The following is a 22,130-nucleotide window of genomic DNA, read 5'->3' as shown; positions in this document are numbered from 1 at the left end:
AAGGATGAACTTAAATGCATATTACTAACCTAAAGAAGCCAATCTCAAAAGACTACAAACTATATGACATTCTGTAAAAGTAGAATTATGAACCCAGAAAAAGATCAGTGTTTGTCAAGAGTCGGGGAGGAGTTGATGAAACAGGATGAATGGGCCAAGAACAGATGATATTTAGGGCAGTAAAAATACTCTGCATGATGTTAGGACAATGAATACATGTCATTATACATTGGTCCAAACCTGTAGAATATACAACATTGAATGAACACTAATGTAAACTATGGACTTTGGGGATTATGATGTGGTGGTGTCAGTTTATCAACTGTAATAAATATAATAAATATATCACTCTGGTGGGAGGAGTTGGTAATGGAGGTTAATATACATGTGTGAGGACAGAGGATATATGGGAAATCTCTGTGTCTTCCTATCAATTTTTCTGTGAACCTAAAACTTTTTTTTAAGTCCTTTAAAATAACAATAATAATACTTTTGAATTGTATGAATTTCTTTCTGTATCCTACTGCTTACACTCAACAGATAATAATATTCACAGTAATTTAAAAGTGAATATGATGTTGTAAAAGCTAAAAAGATAAATTTGTTAAGCTATCAGATTTAAGCAATTGAAATCAATTGTAAATAAATTCACTTCAGTAAAATATTTAGATATGCATTCAAAATTCACTTTTCCAAAATTATAGATTAATACATTTATAATTATCTCCACTTACAAACATCTGTATGTTTGTAAGATAGAAAAGCAAAAACGTATGAGATAAGATTTAAGCTGTCCAAATCCTTTGTACCTACTTTCCATAGGAGACTGTGTCCTGCCCACCATATTGCAATGGATTCAGTAAGTTGCTTGAACTCATATCTTTGGCCCAAAATATAACCAGCTTTCTTAGCTCCCAGATCAAAGATAAACAATGCCCTCTCTATGGAAGTAAACTTCTATATACTGATACCAGATTACCAGACCACCTGACCTGCCCCCTGAGAAATCTGTATGCAGGTCAAGAAGCAACAGAACTGGACATGGAACAACAGATTGGTTCCAAAACGGGAAAGGAGTATGTCAAGACTGTATATTGTCACCCTGCTTATTTAACTTATATGCAGAGTACATCATGTGAAATGCCAGGGTGGATGAAGCACAAGCTGGAATCAAGATGGCAGGGAGAACTATCAATAACCTTAGATATGCAGATGAAACCACCCTTATGACAGAAAGTGAAGAACTAAAGAGCCTCTTGATAAAAGAGGAGAGTGAAACAGTTTGCTTAAAACTCATCATTCAGAAAGCTAAGATCATGGCATTCGGTCCCATCACGTAATGGCAAATAGATGGGGAAACAATGGAAACAGTGAGAGACTTAATTTTGGGGGGCTCCAAAATCATTGCAGATGTTGTCTGTGGCCATAAAATTAAAAGATGCTTGCTCCTTGGAAGAAAAGCTATGACCAACCTGCTGCTGCTGCTGCTAAGTTGCTTCAGTCATGTCTGACTCTGTGTGATCCCATAGACGGCAGCCCACCAGGCTCCCCCATCCCTGGGATTCTCTAGGCAAGAATACTGGAATGGGTTGCCATTTCCTTCTCCAATGCATGAAAGTGAAAAGTCAAAGTGATGTCACACAGTCGTGTCCGACTCTTAGTGACCCCATGGACTGCAGCCTACCAGGCCCCTCCAACCTAGTTCAGTTCAGTCCAGTCACTCAGTTGTGTCCAACTCTTTGCAACCAAACTAGACAGCATATTAAAAAGCAGAGACATTACTTTACCAAAAAAGGTCCATATAGTCAAAGCCATGGTTTTACCAGTAGTCATGTGTGGATGTGAGAGTTGGACTATAAGGAAAGCTGAGCACTGAAGAATTGATGCTTTTGAACGGCGGTGTTGGAGAAGATTCTTGAGAGTCCCTTGGACAGCAAGGAGATCCAACCAGTCCATCCTAAAGGAGATAATTCCTGAATATTCCTTGGAAGGACTGATGCTGAAGCTGAAACTCCAATACTTTGGCCACCTGATGTGAAGAACTGACTCATTGGAAGAGATCCTGATGATGGTAAAGTTTGAAGGCAGGAGGAGAAGGGGATGATAGACGATGAGATGTTTGGATGGCATCACTGATGTGAGGGACATGAGTTTGAGTAGCCTCTGGGAGTTGGTGATGGACAGGGATGGTTGGCATGCTGCAGTCCATGGGGTTGCAGAGTCAGACACAAATGAGTGACTGAACTGAACTGAACTGAAATTTTAATTTTAACTGGATATGATTCTGGGGATTTACCTATGGGAAAACTTATACCTGAACATTTTATTTATGAACCCTGTTTCACCAGAGATTTCATTAACTAGTTGTTCCCTATATGTCCATACTGTAAGCACTATATCCTGTATGTCAATACACCATAGATCTCCATAGAGCAGATTTTAATACAGAATGAATATTTTTGGACTTTTGATACAAGAATAAAAAAATAATTATGTTGAGATCCTGCCTGTAGGATGGGCTTTAGAATGGGTGCTTTGAGAATACATCATTGTTTTTTATAGTAGCATTGCTGTATTAAAAATAACAAAATATTAAGTAGTGACAGGAACATAATTGGCATGGTTTAAATTACAGTATTTTTTGTGAGACTCTGGATTAATATACTCTGATTACATGTGGCATTTAATTAAATTATTTTATAAATTTCATTTAAATACTGCATTCTATAAATATCATCAATATACCACTTTCATTCAGATCACCAAATATTTGAGTGATATTTGAGAATTGTGATCATATGCAAAGCACCGGAGATTTTAAATGAATGCCATATTATCTCTCTATTTTTTTCCTTTAGTTGTAGTAAACCTATAGGGGAAGACATGAGGATAAAATTATCATTTAATTTTGGTAAGTAAAATACTATATATTTGAATGTAGATTTTCAGTGGCAGAGAAAGTGATCAAAGCAGCATGTATGGGAAAAGAGACATGGACAGAACATATCTGCAAAATTATTATCTAGTACAGACTTCTTACTTGTCTTAATGTGAAATCTTGAGCAAATAGTTTTACAGTTGATCAAGTTCCTTTAATTGTTGAATAATTGACTGACATTTAAAACAGCTAATATTTCTTGTCAAGCTTCATTTTATTAAAAAAAAAAAAAACTACTCAAGCTTTTCCTAAGTGATTAGCCTCCAATTAAAGTAAATAAATTTATAATAAAAAAAGAATATGGAGATCTTACCAAGTAAGAAATGAAGTCTTAGTGGTAGTATATAAAGAGAGCCCAGCATCAAAGAAACATATCACTGAATTCTACCCCCTGCTAGTAAATACATTCAGATCACAGTATTATTTTCTAAGATCCCAGAGGAAAAAGTAGTATAATTGTCTGAAACATGATTACATGAGGAAGACAACTTTTTTTTTTTTAATTGCATTTATACTAGTTTCTGTTAAGGTAACAACTATCAAAAAGATAAAATACAAATGAGACATTTTGAAGTGTGATTTCACAATAAAAAATCAGATGACCATGCATTATAGTGATGCTTTTGCTTTTGATCTATTCGGGGGTGTTATAATATATGGCAGGGTCTGATGAGAGTAAAGGTGCTAAAGTATTTCCACTGAAGTAACTGAGATTACCCCGTGAAACTACAAATTTTTCCCCACCTCAAGTGAATTCTCTAATTTGTCTCTAATAATAAATTAAAATATATTTCCCCTCAAGGAATATCTCTTCTTTCTAAATTAAATTTTAAATGAATTTGTTGAAGGCTGATCTTTCTTTTACATTTACAAGCAAACATGGGAGAAGAGGGAATTCATGTAGTGTTAGGTATGCTCATAAACACATTCAGTTAAAGTAAAAGGGAATTATCTTTCCTGAAAGTTTTCAAAAACTAATACCCTAAGTAGCTAACCTTGTATCAACAAGATAGATGAAAATTGAATTGCACACAGAACCTGAGATGTATAAAATACATAAGTGCCATACAATTTACAAATTTCTACACAAATATATTCTCTTCCAAGAAATGATTTTTGTAAGTCTTTGTTCTCCACTGATATTGCTAGATATTATGATGACATATGATAAGGGTTATAAAGATGTTAAGACATAGAGTTTCAGAAATACTTTTTTTTTTTTTTTAAACATCAATCAGTGAAAATATTGAGTGCCCACTGTTTAAGAACGTTAATCCTGAGGATATATAAACCATTAAACCTTGAAAAAAAATATGTCTAAAAAAAAGTACTGCTACCCCCATGGGTAGCTATATTTTCCATCTGGGTGAATTGAGCTGTGCAAATTAGAGTGCGATCACAAACCAAGACCAAAATAAATCCAAGTCATGAGGGAAAAGTATCAAACAGGGAGGTTGAGAGAAAAGTAAAAAAGAACCCCTGTCTCTTTTTCCAACTGCTTTCCTATTAGGTTTTCAAAGAAATCTGTGTTGGGCGAGAAACACTTTTATTTTCAGAACCACAGACAGATTTTCTTATATATATGGGAAACAGTGGGGGGTAAAAAAAAAATGGCCTCAAGGTAGAATGAGCAAGTCAATAGTATCTGAAAAGATGCAATGAATTGCAAAGAATTGTCTATTCTTAAAGCATCTACAAACTTGACTAAGTTAAGTATATCTAAAGAGAAATCATAATTCTATTTTGGAAATATTTATGAAAATCAAAACTATTTTATTTCATTTTATTTTAAACCAAGGTAAGAGTTACATTGAAAAGAATTGTCTATTCTTAAAGCATCTACAAACTTGACTAAGTTAAGTATATTAAAGAGAAATCATTATTCTTTCTATTTTGGAAATATTTATGAAAATCAAAACTATTTTATTTCATTTTATTTTAAACCAAGGTAAGAGTTACATTTCTTAGGATCATATTTTTGATTACCTATTATGGGTCATTATGTTACTTTCTACATTTACCCTATATGTGTGTAAATCACTCAGACATACTTAAGATTTTAATACAGATGACAACACATATGCACCGAGAAAGTATAGGAATATTTACTACTAACATACTAAAACTTTCTACAGAGAAGATGGTTGACTCCCAAGCAGGTCCAAAAATGTTTTGAAAAAGGAGTAAATAAAGGTTGGCTTTGGTTTCTCCAGCATATAAGGTATAAGATTGTGGGCAAAGTTCCCTGTGTGACGGCAGCTTCTGTGGTCTGAAGCTCCTGAGAGTGCCCAAAGAGGGAGCACTCAGACTTTGTTACCAACCTGCCCAGATCAGTTCAGTTTTATGTGAATGTGATGTACTTCTGTAAATATTTCAAGTATGCTTGAGAAGATGTGTTTTCTGCAATTGGATGGAAAATTCTATGAAGTTAGTTTGATCAAGTTAGTCAGTCCTTAGTCCTGTTCAGGTCAACTCTGTCCTTCCTGGTTTTCTGTTTGCTTAATCTATCAATTTGTAACAGAGAGGTTTTAAATTCTCCAACTTTTTTGTTGATTCTCTTTTTTTCTTAACATTTTCCCTTTGTGTATTATTTAGTTTTTCATTTTTCTTAAAACTATGTTAATAGTTGTCCTAGAATTTACAATATGTGTGTTTACATAATGTATGTGCACCGGCCCTTCTCACTATAACTCTTTCTTTGCAACTGTCAGGACCTCAGCTGAGTTGAGCTGTAAAGAACCTAGGTGACAGATGTCGGAGGAGCCAACTAAAACAACAAACTAACAAAGGAAAGTCTTTAATCATTTACTGCAATGGGGAATAAGCAAGAGGCTAAAACCAAGCAACCCACTCCAGTGTTCTTGCCTGGAGAATCTAAGGGATGGGGGAGCCTGGTGGGCTGCCGTCTATGGGATCTCACAGAGTCGGACAGGACTGAAGTGACTTAGCATAGCATAGCATAGCAAAACCAAGGTAGCCCAGCTTCCGCCTTTCCTTTCCCCAGGTGGACTGCTCAGATGTGGGGATTGGCTCACTGCTGAGAGCCTACGAGAAGGACCCTGAGTCAGGGCTGGGGGGTAGAGGGTTGGGGGCGGGGAGCGAACAGGAGTGGAAAGCACCTGGGATTGAGTCCGAAAGTGCCATGGAGAATGTGAAGAACCTGACTGCCTGGGAGCCTCAGACCCTCCTGCAACCCTCTTCAGAGACTGAAATGCAGGAGTTGTGCACCAAGTCCAGGGTGGGGAAGGCGGCTTTAGCCTGTAAGACATGACAGGCAAAGTCTTTATAATTGACTATAATCAAGTCTGAAAATACACACATTGCTTTTTTATCCCAAAGCCAATCTGGTATCTCAGATGGTAAAGAATGTGACTGCAATGCAAGAGACCTGTGTTCAGTCCCTGGGTTGGGAAGATCCCCTGGAGAAGGGCATGGCAGCCCACTTGAGTATTCTTGCCTGGAGAATCCCCATGGACAGAGGAGCCTGACCTGCTACAGTCTGTGGGATCTCAACGAGTCAGACACAACTGAGTGACTAAGCACAGCAAAATTTCAATTACCCTTAAGCATTTATCCTCACTTCCTCTGTCCCAGACAGAGCTTGTGATATTGCTGCTGCTACCACTGCTAAGTCGCGTCAGTCGTGTCCGACTCTGTGCGACCCCATAGACGGCAGCCCACCAGGCTCCCCAGTCCCTGGGATTCTCCAGGCAACAACACTGGAGTGGGTTGCCATTTCCTTCTCCGATACATGAAAGTGAAAAGCGAAAGTGAAGCTGCTCAGTTGTGTCCGACTCTTCGCGACACCATGGACTGTAGCCCACCAAGCTCCTCCGTCCATGGGATTTTCCAGGCAAGAGTACTGGAGTGGGGTGCCATTGCCTTCTCTGATACCAATTACCATAGATTCTACATTCTTGATATGTTGTTACCAGATTGCTTTAAACAGGCAGCTGTCTTTTATATCAGTAGAGAATAAGAAAGAAAAGCTTTATTTTGTTTTCATTTATACCTTCGGCAACCCTCTTTTTTATATAGATCCAAGTTTCTGACGTATCTTTTTTTTTTTTTTTTTTTTTTTTTGCCTAAAGAACTTCCTTTCACATTTCTTGCAGAACAAGTCTGCTAGAAATATTTCTTTCATTTTTTTCCCCCAAGTCTTTATTTCTTCTTCACTTTTGAAGGATAATTTCACTAGCTATAGGTTGGATATAGATTTCTAGATTTTTTTTTTTTAACACTAAATGTTTCAACCCACATTCCTTTTTGTTTTTCTGCATGTTTTTGATGAAAAGCCTGCTGAAATCCTTATTCTTATTTATCTTTAAATGAGTATCCTAAATGAGAAAAGAATCTGAAAAAAAATAAATACATATATTACATGTATAACAGAATCATTTCACTATACACCTGAAACTAGCACAACATTGTTAATCAACTATGCTCTAATATAAAATAAAACGTTAAAAGAATGAATATTCTATTTTTCTTTATCTTCCTTCAATAATTTCTCTTCCCCCCCCCTGCAGTTTAAATATGGTATACCTACTTGTAGCTTTTTTTTTAACACAAATTAGTTTTATTGAATCCTTTTGTAGACTGTTTTCTGATGTCTTTCTATCAGTTCTTGAAAATATTTTGCATTTCTACGAACTTGCAGTACACATCGGAGACAATGTCACTGATATATTTGCATAAATCAATATAAAGGGAATGATTCTGACATAAAGAATTTTTTTTTTTGCTTTTTAAGTCTTTCTTGTTGTTCTCTTAGATTATTGAATTTATAACTTAGTGCCTGTCATCAATTAGCAATTACTCAATTACTTATTACTAATTTCTAACTGGATATATGAATCAAAATATTTCTTCCACACGGTCTCTTTCTTCTTTTCTGGGTATTCCAATTGTATGTTTTGCCTTTTTAATTATTATGATTTTCCCACAGTTCTAGGGTGTTCTGTTCATTATCTTTCCTTATTTAATTTTATTTTAAATTCATATTTCTCTTTATGTTTCAGTTTGTAAAATTTCTATTACTCTAGCTTCAAGTTCACTTACTGTTTCCTCAGCTATGTAGAATATATTAATGAATCTGTCCAAGGCAATTTCCAGTTCTGTTACTGTATTTTTAATTTCTAAAATTTCCTTTGACACTTTCTTAGTGTTTTCATCTGTTACATTATCAACATTTCATCTGTTACAGTAACAACATCTGTCATGTTGTTTACTTTTTCCCTTTTGAACACTTACCTTAGTAATTTTAATGATCTCTTCTGATAATTCCTACATGTGTCATATCTGAGTCTGGCTCTGATTAGTTGCTTTACTTTTTCAGAATATTTTTTCTTGCCTTTTAGCATGCCTTGAATTTTTCTTCTTTCATTGAAGCTGATATGTTATGTAAAGTAATGGGGATTTAAATACTTCAGTGTGAGGATTTATGTTAATCTGGTTAAGAATAGGGTTATGTTAGTGTATGCTGTAGGCCCATGTACAACAGATATCAAATTTCTTTAGAGTCTTTATATTTGTCTCCATACATTTTAAGGCTTCCCTTTGTACAGATCCTTAAAGAAAGTTTGTGTCTGACATTTCTTTTAGCTACAATTCTTAGTTATAATCCTGGAGGCTCATGGTATTGTCATAAGAAGTAGGAAGGAATGGTCTATAATTCCGTGATTTTGTCTCCGTCTTTTTATGGACTGTTTCTCAGGTGTGTAGTTTTTCACTAGGATTTCTGCAGCTCTTCCACATGTACAGGTTTTTATCCCCTGATCTCTGTTCCCTTTCACATCTACTTTCTGTAGAAAGTGAAAGCCTTTTCTTCTGTTGAATGTTCCCTCCTTTGGTGAGATAAGGACTGAGACAGAATCACATTTTCACAGTGCAGAAAGGTTTAAGAATTTCCCTTTGTGGAAGTTTTTCCCCCTCAAGATTAGAACTTTGATAGGGAGAAGAATCTGGGTGGTTTTCCAAATACTACTTTCCCCCTCACCTTGACCAATGTCACAAAGAAATTTTTCTGACATCCTCTTCATGGGAAACTGCTGAGTATCCTTATATAAAATCCACCGTGCCAGTGCAAGAATTTCTCTTTCTCATATTGCTGCTGCTGCTGCTGCTAAGTCGCTTCAGTCATGTCCGACTCTGTGCGACCCCATAGACGGCAGCCCACCAGGCTCCCCCATCCCTGGGATTCTCCAGGCAAGAACACTGGAGTGGGTTGCCATTTCCATTCTCTAAAATAGACATTTTAGTGACTGCCATCACTATCCTATTGATTCTAGCAGCTTTTGCTGTAGGTAATAAAATTCAGGATCAGTATCTCTCTGAATATGATTATCTTTCAAAATTTTAGTAATAGTGATTTGTTGAGCTACATCAATGATATACTTATCTGATGAGTCTCAGAAAAGCCTGATTTTCAGTTGGTATATCTTTTTCTTGTCATAAGGATGGCAACAACTTTCAAGCACTTTACTGATCAGATCTGATGCTGTCTATCCTGAAGAATAGCTTTTGATTCAGAAAGTTCAAGCAAGTCCAACTAATTGTGACCAAACAAGAATCATACATCAAACTCACATCACTCCAAACATAGCAGTGCTTCTAGTCAATTTAATTACAAGTCTTTGACTTTCAGATCATTTTGCCCTGGAAAATGTATTCTAATAGTAGTTATTTTTAATTTAAAATGGATTTTAACTATAATATGGTAGTTGAACATGGAAGACTGACTTGGGAAATTAACCATTGTAAAATGTCACTCTTCATATGGTGAAAATGTGTTTCAGGTTTCTCATAAGTAGTGATAAAGAATCTTGGAATAAAAGAAAGTTAAGTGGCTTAGTCATGTCTGACTCTTTGTGACCCCGTGGACTGTAGCCCACCAGGCTCCTCCGTCCATGGGATTCTCCAGGCAAGAACACTAGGGTGGGATGCCATTTCCTTCTCCAGGGGATCTTCCCGACCCAGGGATCAAACCCAGGTCTTCCACATTGCAGGCAGACCCTTTAACCTCTGAGCCATCAGGGAAGCCCCAATAAATAAAACTAGACTGTAAATTATAGCCTGAATTCAAAAGGTAGATATATCTGAAACCTGAAGAAACTTCTATAGATTAATACTAGGATTAAAGTTTTTAAGACAAAACAACAACAACAAAAAACTTACTTAAATGTGCACTTATTACTTTGATGCTCTGTTTACTTCTATTTATTAAACATATAAGTTTTCACTTCCATAGAGATGGAGCATGGAGGTACACTGTTTATGAGTAAGTGTTGTGCTTGATTGAGGTTTCATTATTTCAAAGAAATCAATAAAGTTTACTGTGGGAAGGGGAAAAAGAAGAAAAAGAGAATAAGAATCAATTGTATTATAGTGATATGAGTAGCTAAATCAATGGGAATAAGTAATTATATATTAATATTCAGAAAAAGGCAAAATATTTTAGCAATAGCATCTCCCATTACTCAAAAGCAGAGTTTGGTTTTCATCAATAATTCCCAGTAGAATAAATAACTATACATTCAAAATGAATTTTAGAATGTTATAATCTGCCTTATGTTGATTGTGTGAAAGAAAATCCTTAAAATACAAAGAAGCACTTTCACGAAAAAAGTTTTGGTGAGTTATATACATAACATGCCAAGGGTGAATTTGCTATTTGAGTCACATAATCATCACTGCCGAATTACATGGAGGAGCATGTGTGACAAATTGCAAGGATAAACTGTGTGATATTTTTTCTTTGTGTTCAAGGATGGAGAGTTTAGTAATATATCCTTCTTATTCCCTCTGTTTTCTCACCGACTTAAATGCCATCAAAGGAAACTAGCTTACTTAGTCTCAGCAGCTTCTGATCTTGTGAGGATTCAAGTTACCATAAGAGATTACTCTAAAGTAGATTTATTTCTTCCCCAGTGACTGAACTTTCTGAAAATGAACCCCAATTAGGCATGAATCATGTCTTCCAGAAAAGATTGAGTTCCATCCTTGCTTTTCAAGACTTTCACATAAATAAAATCCGATAGTATAACATTCTCATTCTTCCATCATGCAAATTTCTGAACTTATCTATTTCCTTTTCCAGAAGAGAGAAAGGTGGGGTGTTTTACCAATAGTTCATGCTGAATAATAGTTAAAGCTACACATTATATTTGTTTGGGAAGTTCAAACTCAATAAGAGTGATGGGGAAATTCTCAAGCTAGTTCTTTTAATGGGTTTAATTGAAACATTTCAACTATATGTTAATGTAATTATGGTTTCTACCTCATGGTAGTCCAGATTTTATGCCCCAGTGACTTTTAATTTCAGAGAGTCTAGAGAAATAAGGTTTTTAAGTTGTTGATGATCTCAAACACTGCAATTTAGTTTCATCTCATTTGTAAAACTATAAGGTTGGATTAAATGCTATTATTATCTCACCATCTATTTCTTTTGTCCCATTAAAGCAATTATATTATGTCTTGTTGAAGAATGAAGATGTGCCTCTATAGCACCACAATAAACCTTTATTAACAACCTACTATATTCTTATAGCTTACATGTGATTTAAGGAGGAGAAAAACCCATAGATAACAAAGCAAAGTTGTCATAAATGAAACAGTCCTATCCTTGGGCCATTATGGAGACTGCTGATACTAGCTAATTTATAAAAATATACGGCATTGAAACATGTAAAATATCATGTATGAAACGAGTTGCCAGGCCAGGTTCGATGCACGATGCTGGATGCTTGGGGCTGGTGCACTGGGACGACCCAGAGGGATGGAATGGGGAGGGAGGAGGGAGGAGGGTTCAGGATGGGGAACACATGTATACCTGTGGCGGATTCATTTTGATATTTGGCAAAACTAATACAATATTGTAAAGTTTAAAAATAAAATAAAATTAAAAAAATATATATATACATTTTTTTTTAAAGTCCAAATTTCTGAACACATGTATACCTGTGGCGGATTATGTAAAGTTTAAAAATAAAATAAAATTTAAAATCTTCAAAAAAAAAAAAATAAAAGTCCAAATTTCTGGAAACAGTAATCTTAACCTCTAACCACCTTATAAATACAAACACTAGTATTGACTTTCTGGGTGACTAAATCAATCCAATGAAACTGTCCCAAGTAATTTTACCTGAAAGAGAAATAATAGGTGATAACTATAATAAAAGCTTAAAATGAGTTGAGGAATTGAGACAAATGATAATAGAATAGGACATATGAAAGAAGACTGAATTTTAGTTGTTTACTCTGTCCTTAAAACATATAGGTAATTTTTAATATGTGGTATTAGCTTTAGACACACTGAGTTTGAAGTAATGGAAGCAATTTTAGTACAGAATTTATAAGCAGAAATAGATATGGAATAGGTTGGTATGGAACTGGTGGTTCAAGATATTTAAATAAGTGCATTTGCTTTGCCATCATCATAGAAAGTTAAATATATATTTATTGGTCACTCCTCTACATTTATGCAAGAGTCCTCTCTATTCTGTGAACAAATCAGAAATGGGATTGAGGGATTCTGTGCTTGCTATTCCCTCTACAAGGACTGTTACTTTTCAATACTTTTTTTTTTTGGTGGTGGTGTGCAATTTTCTCAAGTTCTTCCATTTTTGGCTCATGTGTCATGAAATACACAATGACCACCTTCATAAAATGTATATGACATTTGCAGGATGTAAATGTAGTATTGGCAGCTCCATAAATTCTGTTCCCACTCAGACAACCATAATTTGTTTTTAAAAATCACTTCAAAAGGCAAAATTTAGTCTCTGAAAATTATGTTAAGATTTATATGTCTAAGATAATAAATAAAATAAATGATAAATAAATTGAGAAATATTTATTCTGGAAAATCTCCTACATCTTGAAAAAAAGAGTGAAAGTTCTTGCCATTTGACTCAAGACCCACATACTCTCTGCTCCTACATTTATGCTGTAGAACTTTCAGAGCACAATAAGACAGGGCTCCATCTTCATTCAGCACTGATCTCTTTCCAGGAAGAGAAAATGAAAGAGGTGAGGCTTCACTCCTCCACCCACCTTTCATCAGTAAGGCAGAATGCAATGATTTTTCAAGGAATGAAAGTGTTAGTCACTCAGTCATGTCCGACTCTTTGCAATCCCACAGACTGTAGCATATGTTCTTCTGTCCATGGAATTCTCCAGGCAAGAATACCCGAGAAGGGGTTGCCACTCCCTTCTCCAGGAGATCTTACCGACCCTGGGATCAAACCGGGGTCTGCTGCACTACAGAAGGATGCTTTATCATCTGAGCCACCAGGGAAGCCCTTCTCAAGGAGAGAAGACTGAAAATATTTCACCCTGATTTCTCATGCTTCAGCTTCAGAAGAAATAGAGGTTCCATGGTGTATGGAGCAAGTCAAGAATCCCAGACACTATCACTGTATCCAGGGCACCGAAAAGGGTATCACTTCAAGAATAGCAGTCTCTGCTCCTAGGCCTGGAGACTAGTAAAGAGATCTTTTCCATAGGGAGAAGCCAACCATAAAAGTAAATATGTCTATAGCTCTCCCAGGAACAAACTTCTTTAGGGACAGAGTTTGGAGGAAATTCAATAATATGAGTATTGCTGAAAACAATAGCTATATTGGTGATAAACAACTAAGGTGAAGCTGGTAGTTTCATGAGAACTAAAATTGAAACCAGAGAACATTTATGAATTTAACAAAGAAAACAAGGAAAAGAAATTACTAGAAGATGAGTTTGGATCAAGTTTTAAATATTGACCTCAAATACTACCCTTGGGAAGGAGCCTGGATTCAACTGTATTAATAAATATATAATAATATAAATTATATCATATTATATATGATGCAGTATATGTTATACCCCACATCCAAGGAGCCGTGGCTGCGTGGGCACAGGAGGGCCTAGAGGAGCTATCCCACATTGAAGGTCAGGAAGGGCGGTGGTGAGGAGATGACCTAGAGCCAGACATCCTGGAATGTGAAGTCAAGTGGGCCTTAGAAAGCATCACTATGAACAAAGCTAGTGGAGGTGATGGAATTCCATTTGAACTATTCCAAATCCTGAAAGATGATGCTGTGAAAGTGCTGCACTCAATATGCCAGCAAATTTGGAAAACTCAGCAGTGGCCACAGGACTGGAAAAGGTCAGTGTTCATTCCAATCCCAAAGAGAGGCAATGACAAAGAATGCTCAAACTACCGCACAATTGCACTCATCTCACACGCTAGTAAAGTAATGCACAAAATTCTCCAAGCCAGGTTTCAGCAATATGTGAACTGTGAACTTCCTGATGTTCAAGCTAGTTTTAGAAAAGGCAGAGGAATCAGAGATCAAATTGCCAACATCTGCTGGATCATGGAAAAAGCAAGAGAGTTCCAGAAAAACATCTGTTTCTGCTTTATTGACTATGCCAAAGCCTTTGACTGTCTGGATCACAATCAACTGTGAGAAATTCTGAAAGAGATGTGAAAACCAGACCACCTGATCTGCCTCTTGAGAAATTTGTATGCAGGTCAGGAAGTAACAGTTAGAACTGGACATGGAACAACAGACTGGTTCCAAATAGGAAAAGGAGTTCGTCAAGGCTGTATATTGTCGCCCTGTTTATTTAACTTATATGCAGAGTTCATCATGAGAAATGCTGGACTGGAAGAAACACAAACTGGAATCAAGATTGCCGGGAGAAATATCAATAACCTCAGATATACAGATGGCACCACTCTTATGGCAGAAAGTGAAAAGGAACTCAAAACTTCTTGATGAAAGTGAAACTGGAGAGTGAAAAAGTTGGCTTAAGGCTCAACATTAAGAAAATGAAGATCATGGTATCCAGTCCCACCACTTCATGGGAAATAGGTGGGAAAAGAGTGGAAACAGTGTCAGACTTTATTTTTCTGGGCTCCAAAATCACTGCAGATGGTGACTGCAGCCATGAAATTAAAAGACGCTTACTCCTTGGAAAGAAAGTTATGATCAACCTAGATAGCATGTTCAAAAGCAGAGACATTACTTTGCCAACAAAGGTTCGTCTAGTCAAGGCTATGGTTTTTCCTGTGGTCATGTATGGATGTTAGAGTTGGACTGTGAAGAAGGCTGAGCACCAAAGAATTGATGCTTTTGAACTGTGGTGTTGGAGAAGACTCTTGAGAGTCCCTTGGACTGCAAGGAGATCCAACCAGTCCATTCTGAAGGAGATCAGCCCTGGGATTTCTTTGGAAGGAATGATGCTAAAGCTGAAACTAGTACTTTGGCCACCTCATGCGAAGAGTTGACTCATTGGAAAAGACTCTGATGCTGGTAGGGATTGAGGGCAGGAGGAGAAGGGGACGACAGAGGATGAGATGGCTGGATGGCATCACTGACTCGATGGTCGTGAGTCTGAGTGAACTCTGGGAGTTGGTGATGGACAGGGAGGCCTGGCGTGCTGCAATTCATGGGGTCGCAAAGAGTCGGACATGACTGAGTGACTGATCTGTCTGATCTGATATGATATGTTATACATAATACTATGTACTATACTATGTATAATACATTATAAAGTGATTCATTAGTGAGGGCATTTAGAAAATAAACAGCAACAAAACATATGACAAGCAGCAAGCAATTAGTAGACATAAACAACTGGATGTAATGGCAACAAGCAGGCACCTTAACAGAACAAGTAATGAAAGAGACAGTCCAAGAGGATTGTGGAAAAAGCCAATATTATTCTAGAGTAGCTATGCACACATCCACAGCTGAACCTTTTGAGAAGCAACATTGAAGACTCTACACTATGGGGATAATATATACCATTAATACAATCAACTAAATCACTAAAGAATATAAACATGCAAACCACAAGAATAAGCCAAAGAGTTTGTGAGTGATTTCCAGACTTACTTCTAAACATTAATTAAAACATTTTCAACCAAAAATTCATGAGAAATTCAAAGGAACAGGAGAGTATGACCCATAAACAGTGACAAAAGCATGCAACTGAAACTGCCTTTAAGAAAGCAATATTGTAAAGTAATTAGCCTCCAATTAAAATAAATAAATTTAAATTTAAAAAAAGAAAGCATACAAAACATGCTTTGTTCTAGCAGATAAAATACCGACATCACTATTATAAATATATTCAAAAAAACTAAAAGAACCTTTGTGTACAAGTGTATAGAAAGGTATAATGACAGTGTCTTATCAAATAGAAAATGTCAGTAAAGAGAAAGAAATATGAAAGAGAACCAAATGGAAATTCTGAAATTTAAAGAGTGTATTTGTGTCAACAGGAGAAAGAAACAGCAAATATGAAGATATATCAATAGAGATTTTGCAAAGTGAATGAAAGAAAGCAATATAACAATTACTCAGAAAACCTCAGAGAAATCTTACCAAATGCAGAGGAGAGAAACAGGAGCAGAAAAAGAAGAATAAATAAAAACAGAAAATTTCCAAAATTATATGAAAATCATTAATCCACACATGAAGGAATCTCAATTAACTCTAAACAGGATAAATGAAAGAGATTCTACTCTAGACTAATAATAGTAAAAATGTTGAAAGACAAAGAAAAAAATCCTGAAACAAGAGAAAAACAACTCATTGAAGGAAGCCACATTAAATTAGCAGCTTGTCTCTCACACAAAAAGGAGGCCAGAAGGCATATTAAAAGTACTGAAAGGAAAAACAAAACCAAACAAACAAAAAACCTTATGTAAACTTATGTAGTGTAAATCACTGTTTCAATAATAATAGAAAAGTAAAGACCTTCCCAAATAAATAGAAATTGAGAAAATGTAACACTAGAAAAGATTCATTAGCCAAAAAAAAAAAAATGAAGTTTAAGAATGAAAAAGTGACACCAGATAGCAATTCAAATCCACATTAAAAATAGAGGACAAGTAAATATGATCGTGGAGATAAGTATAAAACAATATGCTTACATATTTCCACTCTTTCACTTTCACATTTTAAAGGAGTGGGAGTGTGTATTCATCTCACACACTAGCAAAGTAATGCTCAACACTCTTCAGGCCAGGCTTCAACATTACGTGAACTGTAAATTTACAGATGTTCAAGCTGGATTTAGAAAAGGCAGAGGAATCAGAGATCAAATTGCCAACATCCGCTGGATCATTGAAAAAGCGAGAGTTCCAGAAAAACATTCACTTTTGCTTTATTGACTATGCCAAAGTCTTTGACTATTTGGATCACAACAAACTGTGGAAAATACTTCAAGAGATGGTAATACCAGACCACCTGACCTGCCTTCTAAGAAATCTGTATGCAGGTCAAGAAGCAACAGTTAGAACTGCACATGGAACAACAGACTGGTTCCAAATCAGGAAAGAAGTACATCAAGTCTGTATATTGTCACCCTGCTTATTTAACTTATATGCAGAGTACATCATGAGAAATGCTGGGCTGGATGAAGCAAAAGCTGTATTCAAGATTGCCGGGAGAAATATCAATAACCTCAAATATGCAGATGACATCACCTTTATTTCAGAAAGCGAAGAACTAAAGAGTCTCTTGATGAAAGTGAAAGAGGAGACTGAAAAAGTTGGCTGTAAACTCAACATTCAGAAAACTAAGATCATGGCAGACACTTTATTTTTTGGGGCTCCAAAATCACTGCAGATGGTGACTGCAGCCATGAAATTAAAAGATATTTGCTGCTTGGAAGAAAAGCTATGACCAATCTAGACAGCCTATTAAAAAGCAGATACATTACTTTGCCAACAAGGTCTGTCTAGTCAAAGCATTCTTTTTTCCATTAGTCATGTACAGATATGAGAATTGAACTATAAAGAAAGCTGAGTGCCAAAGAATTGATGCTTTTGAATGTGGTGTTGCATAAAACTCTTGAGAGTCCTTTGGACACCAAGGAGATTCAACCAGTCCATCCTAAAGGAAATCAGTCCTGAATATTCAATGGAACGACTGATGCTGAAGCTGAAACTCCAATGCTTTGGCCATCTGATGTGAAGAACTGACTCTTGAAAAGACCCTGATGCTGGGAAAGATTGAAAGCAGGAGGAGAAGGGGATGACAGAGGATGAGATGGTTGGATGGCATCACCGACCTAATGGATATGAGTTTGAGTTAGCTCCGGAAGTTGGTGATGGACAAGGAGGCCTGGTGTGCTGCAGACCAGGGGTCGCAAAGAGTCAGACACGACTGAGTGACTGAACTGATTGAACTGATAGTATAGTATGTAACTATGGTATATATCTCAATAAACATACTTTAAAATACAAACAAAGTAAAAACAAATCAAGTCAACCCTTAACCCCATCATTTTTACTTATTTTGGCTTTTTATTTTGTACTTAAAATAAAAAAAAAATCCTAGAATGGAGGAGAAAAGATACTTTTTTGGGAAAGCAGGTATAACTTAAATGAGATTTAGGATGTTGGCTTTCTGATGGAGAGTTTTGCATCATAATAAGATGAGCAGATCCCCTGTTTTTTTTTTTTTAATTTTATTTTATTTTTAAACTTTACATAACTGTATTAGTTTTGCCAAATATCAAAATGAATCCGCCACAGGTATACATGTGTTCCCCATCCTGAACCCTCCTCCCTCCTCCCTCCCCATTCCATCCCTCTGGATGGCTGTGATCCAAAAGTCTACAAGTAATAAATGCTGGAGAGGGTGTGGAGAAAAGGGAACCCTCTTGCACTGTTGGTGGGAATGCAAACTTGTACAGCCACTATGGAGAACAGTGTGGAGATTCCTTAAAAAACTGGAAATAGACATGCCTTATGATCCAGCAATCCCACTGCTGGGCATACACACTGAGAAAACCAGAAGGGAAAGAGACACGAGTACCCCAATGTTCATCGCAGCACTGTTTATAATAGCCAGGACATGGAAGCAACCTAGATGTCCATCAGCAGATGAATGGATAAGAAAGCTGTGGTACATATACACAATGGAGTATTATTCAGCCATTAAAAAGAATACATTTGAATCAGTTCTAATGAGGTGGATGAAACTGGAGCCTATTATACAGAGTGAAGTAAGCCAGAAAGAAAAACACCAATACAGTATACTAACGCATATATATGGAATTTAGAAAGATGGTAACAATAACCCTGTGTACGAGACAGCAAAAGAGACACTGATGTATAGAACAGTCTTATGGACTCTGTGGGAGAGGGAGAGGGTGGGAAGATTTGGGAGAATGGCATTGAAACATGTAAAATATCATGTATGAAATGAGTTGCCAGTCCAGGTTCGATGCACGATACTGGATGCTTGGGGCTGGTGCACTGGGACGACCCAGAGGGATGGAATGGGGAGGGAGGAGGGAGGAGGGTTCAGGATGGGGAACACATGTATCCCCTGGTTTTTAGAGTAGACAATGCATACAGTATATAGATGTGATAAAGTATCATATTTAAATTATGAACTTCATTTCCAGAACAACTCATTCTGTGGCTGTACCATGAAGGGAGGGAGAAGAGAGGAGAAAGAGAAAGGTGGGAGGGGATAGATATAAAATCATATGGTAACATTTGTGGTATCTGGGATAAAAGGTTTGAGACTATTCTTTATAAGGTTCTTGCATCTGTTTTACAAGTTTGAATCCATTTCAAGTGAAAGTAATAGAAGGAAATAATAAAATGAACACATTAATGAGTAATTTTAATGCATGGAATACATATATGGGATAGAAAATACTAGATGGAATGTCCATGTTTATAAGAAAAGTTGGAAAATAGGTAAAAATAAGAAATTACACAAGTGACAATATTTATCAAATTGAAGACTGCAAAATTTTTTCCAGTACATGAGTTAATCAAAGTCACCAAATTCCACTATGATTTCAAAGAAAACATTTGCAGGTAATACCATGGTAATGTTCATCTGCATTTCTATTTTATCAGCTGAGCCCTTAAGGTGTTTTACACACAGGGATCTAGGGAAAGAGATAAATGAAAGGAAATTTTCTAATACTTCATCAGAGCAGAAATTTATCTGACAAGGGCTCACAAAAAGCAGTACGACCGTGTGATATCTTTTATTTAAAAAATAATATGACATGAATATTCATAAAATTTGGTTATAAGACATAATTTATCCTTTTTTGTCATGTCATCTATTTAATTAGATTAGTTTTCTATGATCAGAAATATAAGAAATAGGAGTTTTTTCACATTTTTTAAGAGGCATAGAAGCAAAGATATAGTCCCTCTCCCTTTTCTTTCTCTGATGAACTCTTAGTCATTTCTTAATATATACCTAGTATGTCTCTTTCTAAGAATTTGCTGGTACAACCTGAGTTTTCCGTGTTCTGCCCTGCTGTACATCCCTCTGTATATCTGTAGTGTACCACATACTGCACTGTGCTGACAATATTCCCGTACTTCTAATTGCAAGGTTTTCAATGACAGATAACAGAGATAAGGTCAGACTTTAGAATATGACAGGTGCACAGCAGATATTGAAAGCTTGAGATATGAATGAATAAAGAAAAGTGAATAATTCTAGTGTAATACTCCATTCTTAGTCTTTAAAACAGTGAAAAATATTAACTGATGATAAATTGAAATGTCAGCAGGTAACATCCCCAAAAGAGGAGGCGTTATCAACAGCTCAGTACTCCTCTCATTAAATAGCTCTTTTGTTCTGTGAATGAGAGCATACTTGAGTTTTTGAACTTCTCAGAAAAACACCACCCTACTGCATGACTAAGAGACTAAACAATAGCAACAACTTCATCTTACCTTGATTTGTGGTTTTGTTTCTTGGTTTCTGTTGCTCAAATACTGATTTTTTAAATGTAAGACAGAAAAAGGCTAGTGGTGTAAAAAAAAATAATAATAATAATAACTGGAATACACTTTAAATATCCTATTGACTTTATTCAGTGATTCATAAATTGGACAGCAACCTAGAAAAACACTCTTAGAAACTGTATGAAATGAGAGAATTTTATAAACAGAGGAAGGAACAAAGAAGCTACACTAAGAAAACAAATTGGTTTGTTATGGCAAGGTTAGTTTTCTTTAGGAGAGGGCTGGAGTCTATCCCGCAAATGACACAACCCCTGCTGATCAGGTAATTGATTGGTTTAAGATGCTATTTCCAGGAGACCTGAAACTGCAGTTAGCTTAAGTTTCCGGATATGGGACTTAGAGTAAGAAACTTCATTTGGGGCCTGTCATTTTCTTTTCACCAATAGCAAGTCATGAAAATTAACTAACTTATGCATTGCTCACCAACTAAGGAATGGAATTTTCTAGAAAGTGATCAAATAAAATTTTAATAGATATTAAACTATTATGTCAAGGAAAAAATGGTGCAATTTTTTGAAAACATTTTTTAACTATTCCAAAAAAATGCAGAGGAAGGAATATGCCCCAACTCATACTATGAGACCACCAGCAGCTCAATAACAAAATTAGACAAAACATACACCACATAAAAAATAAAACTTCAAACCAATATCATTGATGAACAGAAACACAATAATTCAGTGTAAATTTAATCTCCATTAAGATTTAAAATAAGTAATCATTGGTTAAAAATGCACTTGAATCTTGTTTAAACAACAAACATCTACTGGTAGTCTATTCATACCTAATAACATTTTCTATCCATGTAAATATCACTGCATTTAAATTTCCTAGAGATGAAGGGAATTTAGGATCACTCTTGAGTATTATACTTTTAATTGATAAGGTGGTTTTCCTACACAGAAAGAAGCTTTATTCATATGGTTATTTTTTAATTTATAAAAATTTGTATTGCCTATTGTTAGAAATGTTAGTACCAGGGAGAATCTTGAGGATACAGGTATTGACTTTATTAATGTGTGATAAATGTGCAAGATGAAATGCCAATATGCTTAATCAGTTCCTAGATGTACGGCTGTTGTTCACACTCAGTCATGTCCAACTCTTTACGACTCCATGGACTGCAGCACACCAGGTTTCCCTGTCCTTCACCATCTCCCAGAGCTTGCTTAAACTCATGTCTGTTGACATCCAACCATTTCATCCTCTGTTGTCCCTTTTAACAGAGGACAGTGTTCTTCTGCCTTCAATCTTTCCCACCATCAGGGTCTTTTCCAATGAGTTCGCTTTTCGAATCAGGTGCTCAAGTATTGGGGCTTCAAATTCAGCATCAGTCCTTCAAATGAATATTCAGCGTTGAATTCCTTTAGGATTGAATGGTTTGATTTCCTTGCTGTCCAG

At 36.1% G+C, this 22,130-nt stretch overlaps 1 pseudogene; it reads right to left on the bottom strand.

Annotated features, from left to right (window-relative positions):
- The window catches only part of LOC129624817 (putative ATP-dependent RNA helicase Pl10), a 132,001-nt pseudogene that overhangs the window by 14,324 nt on the left and 95,547 nt on the right, over positions 1–22,130 (bottom strand).

This window comes from Bubalus kerabau, chromosome 12 (genome assembly GCF_029407905.1).
Source record: "Bubalus kerabau isolate K-KA32 ecotype Philippines breed swamp buffalo chromosome 12, PCC_UOA_SB_1v2, whole genome shotgun sequence".
NCBI lineage: Eukaryota > Metazoa > Chordata > Mammalia > Artiodactyla > Bovidae > Bubalus > Bubalus kerabau.
Note: the sequence above shows the minus strand (reverse complement) of the source record. Positions and strands in the feature narration are given on the sequence as shown.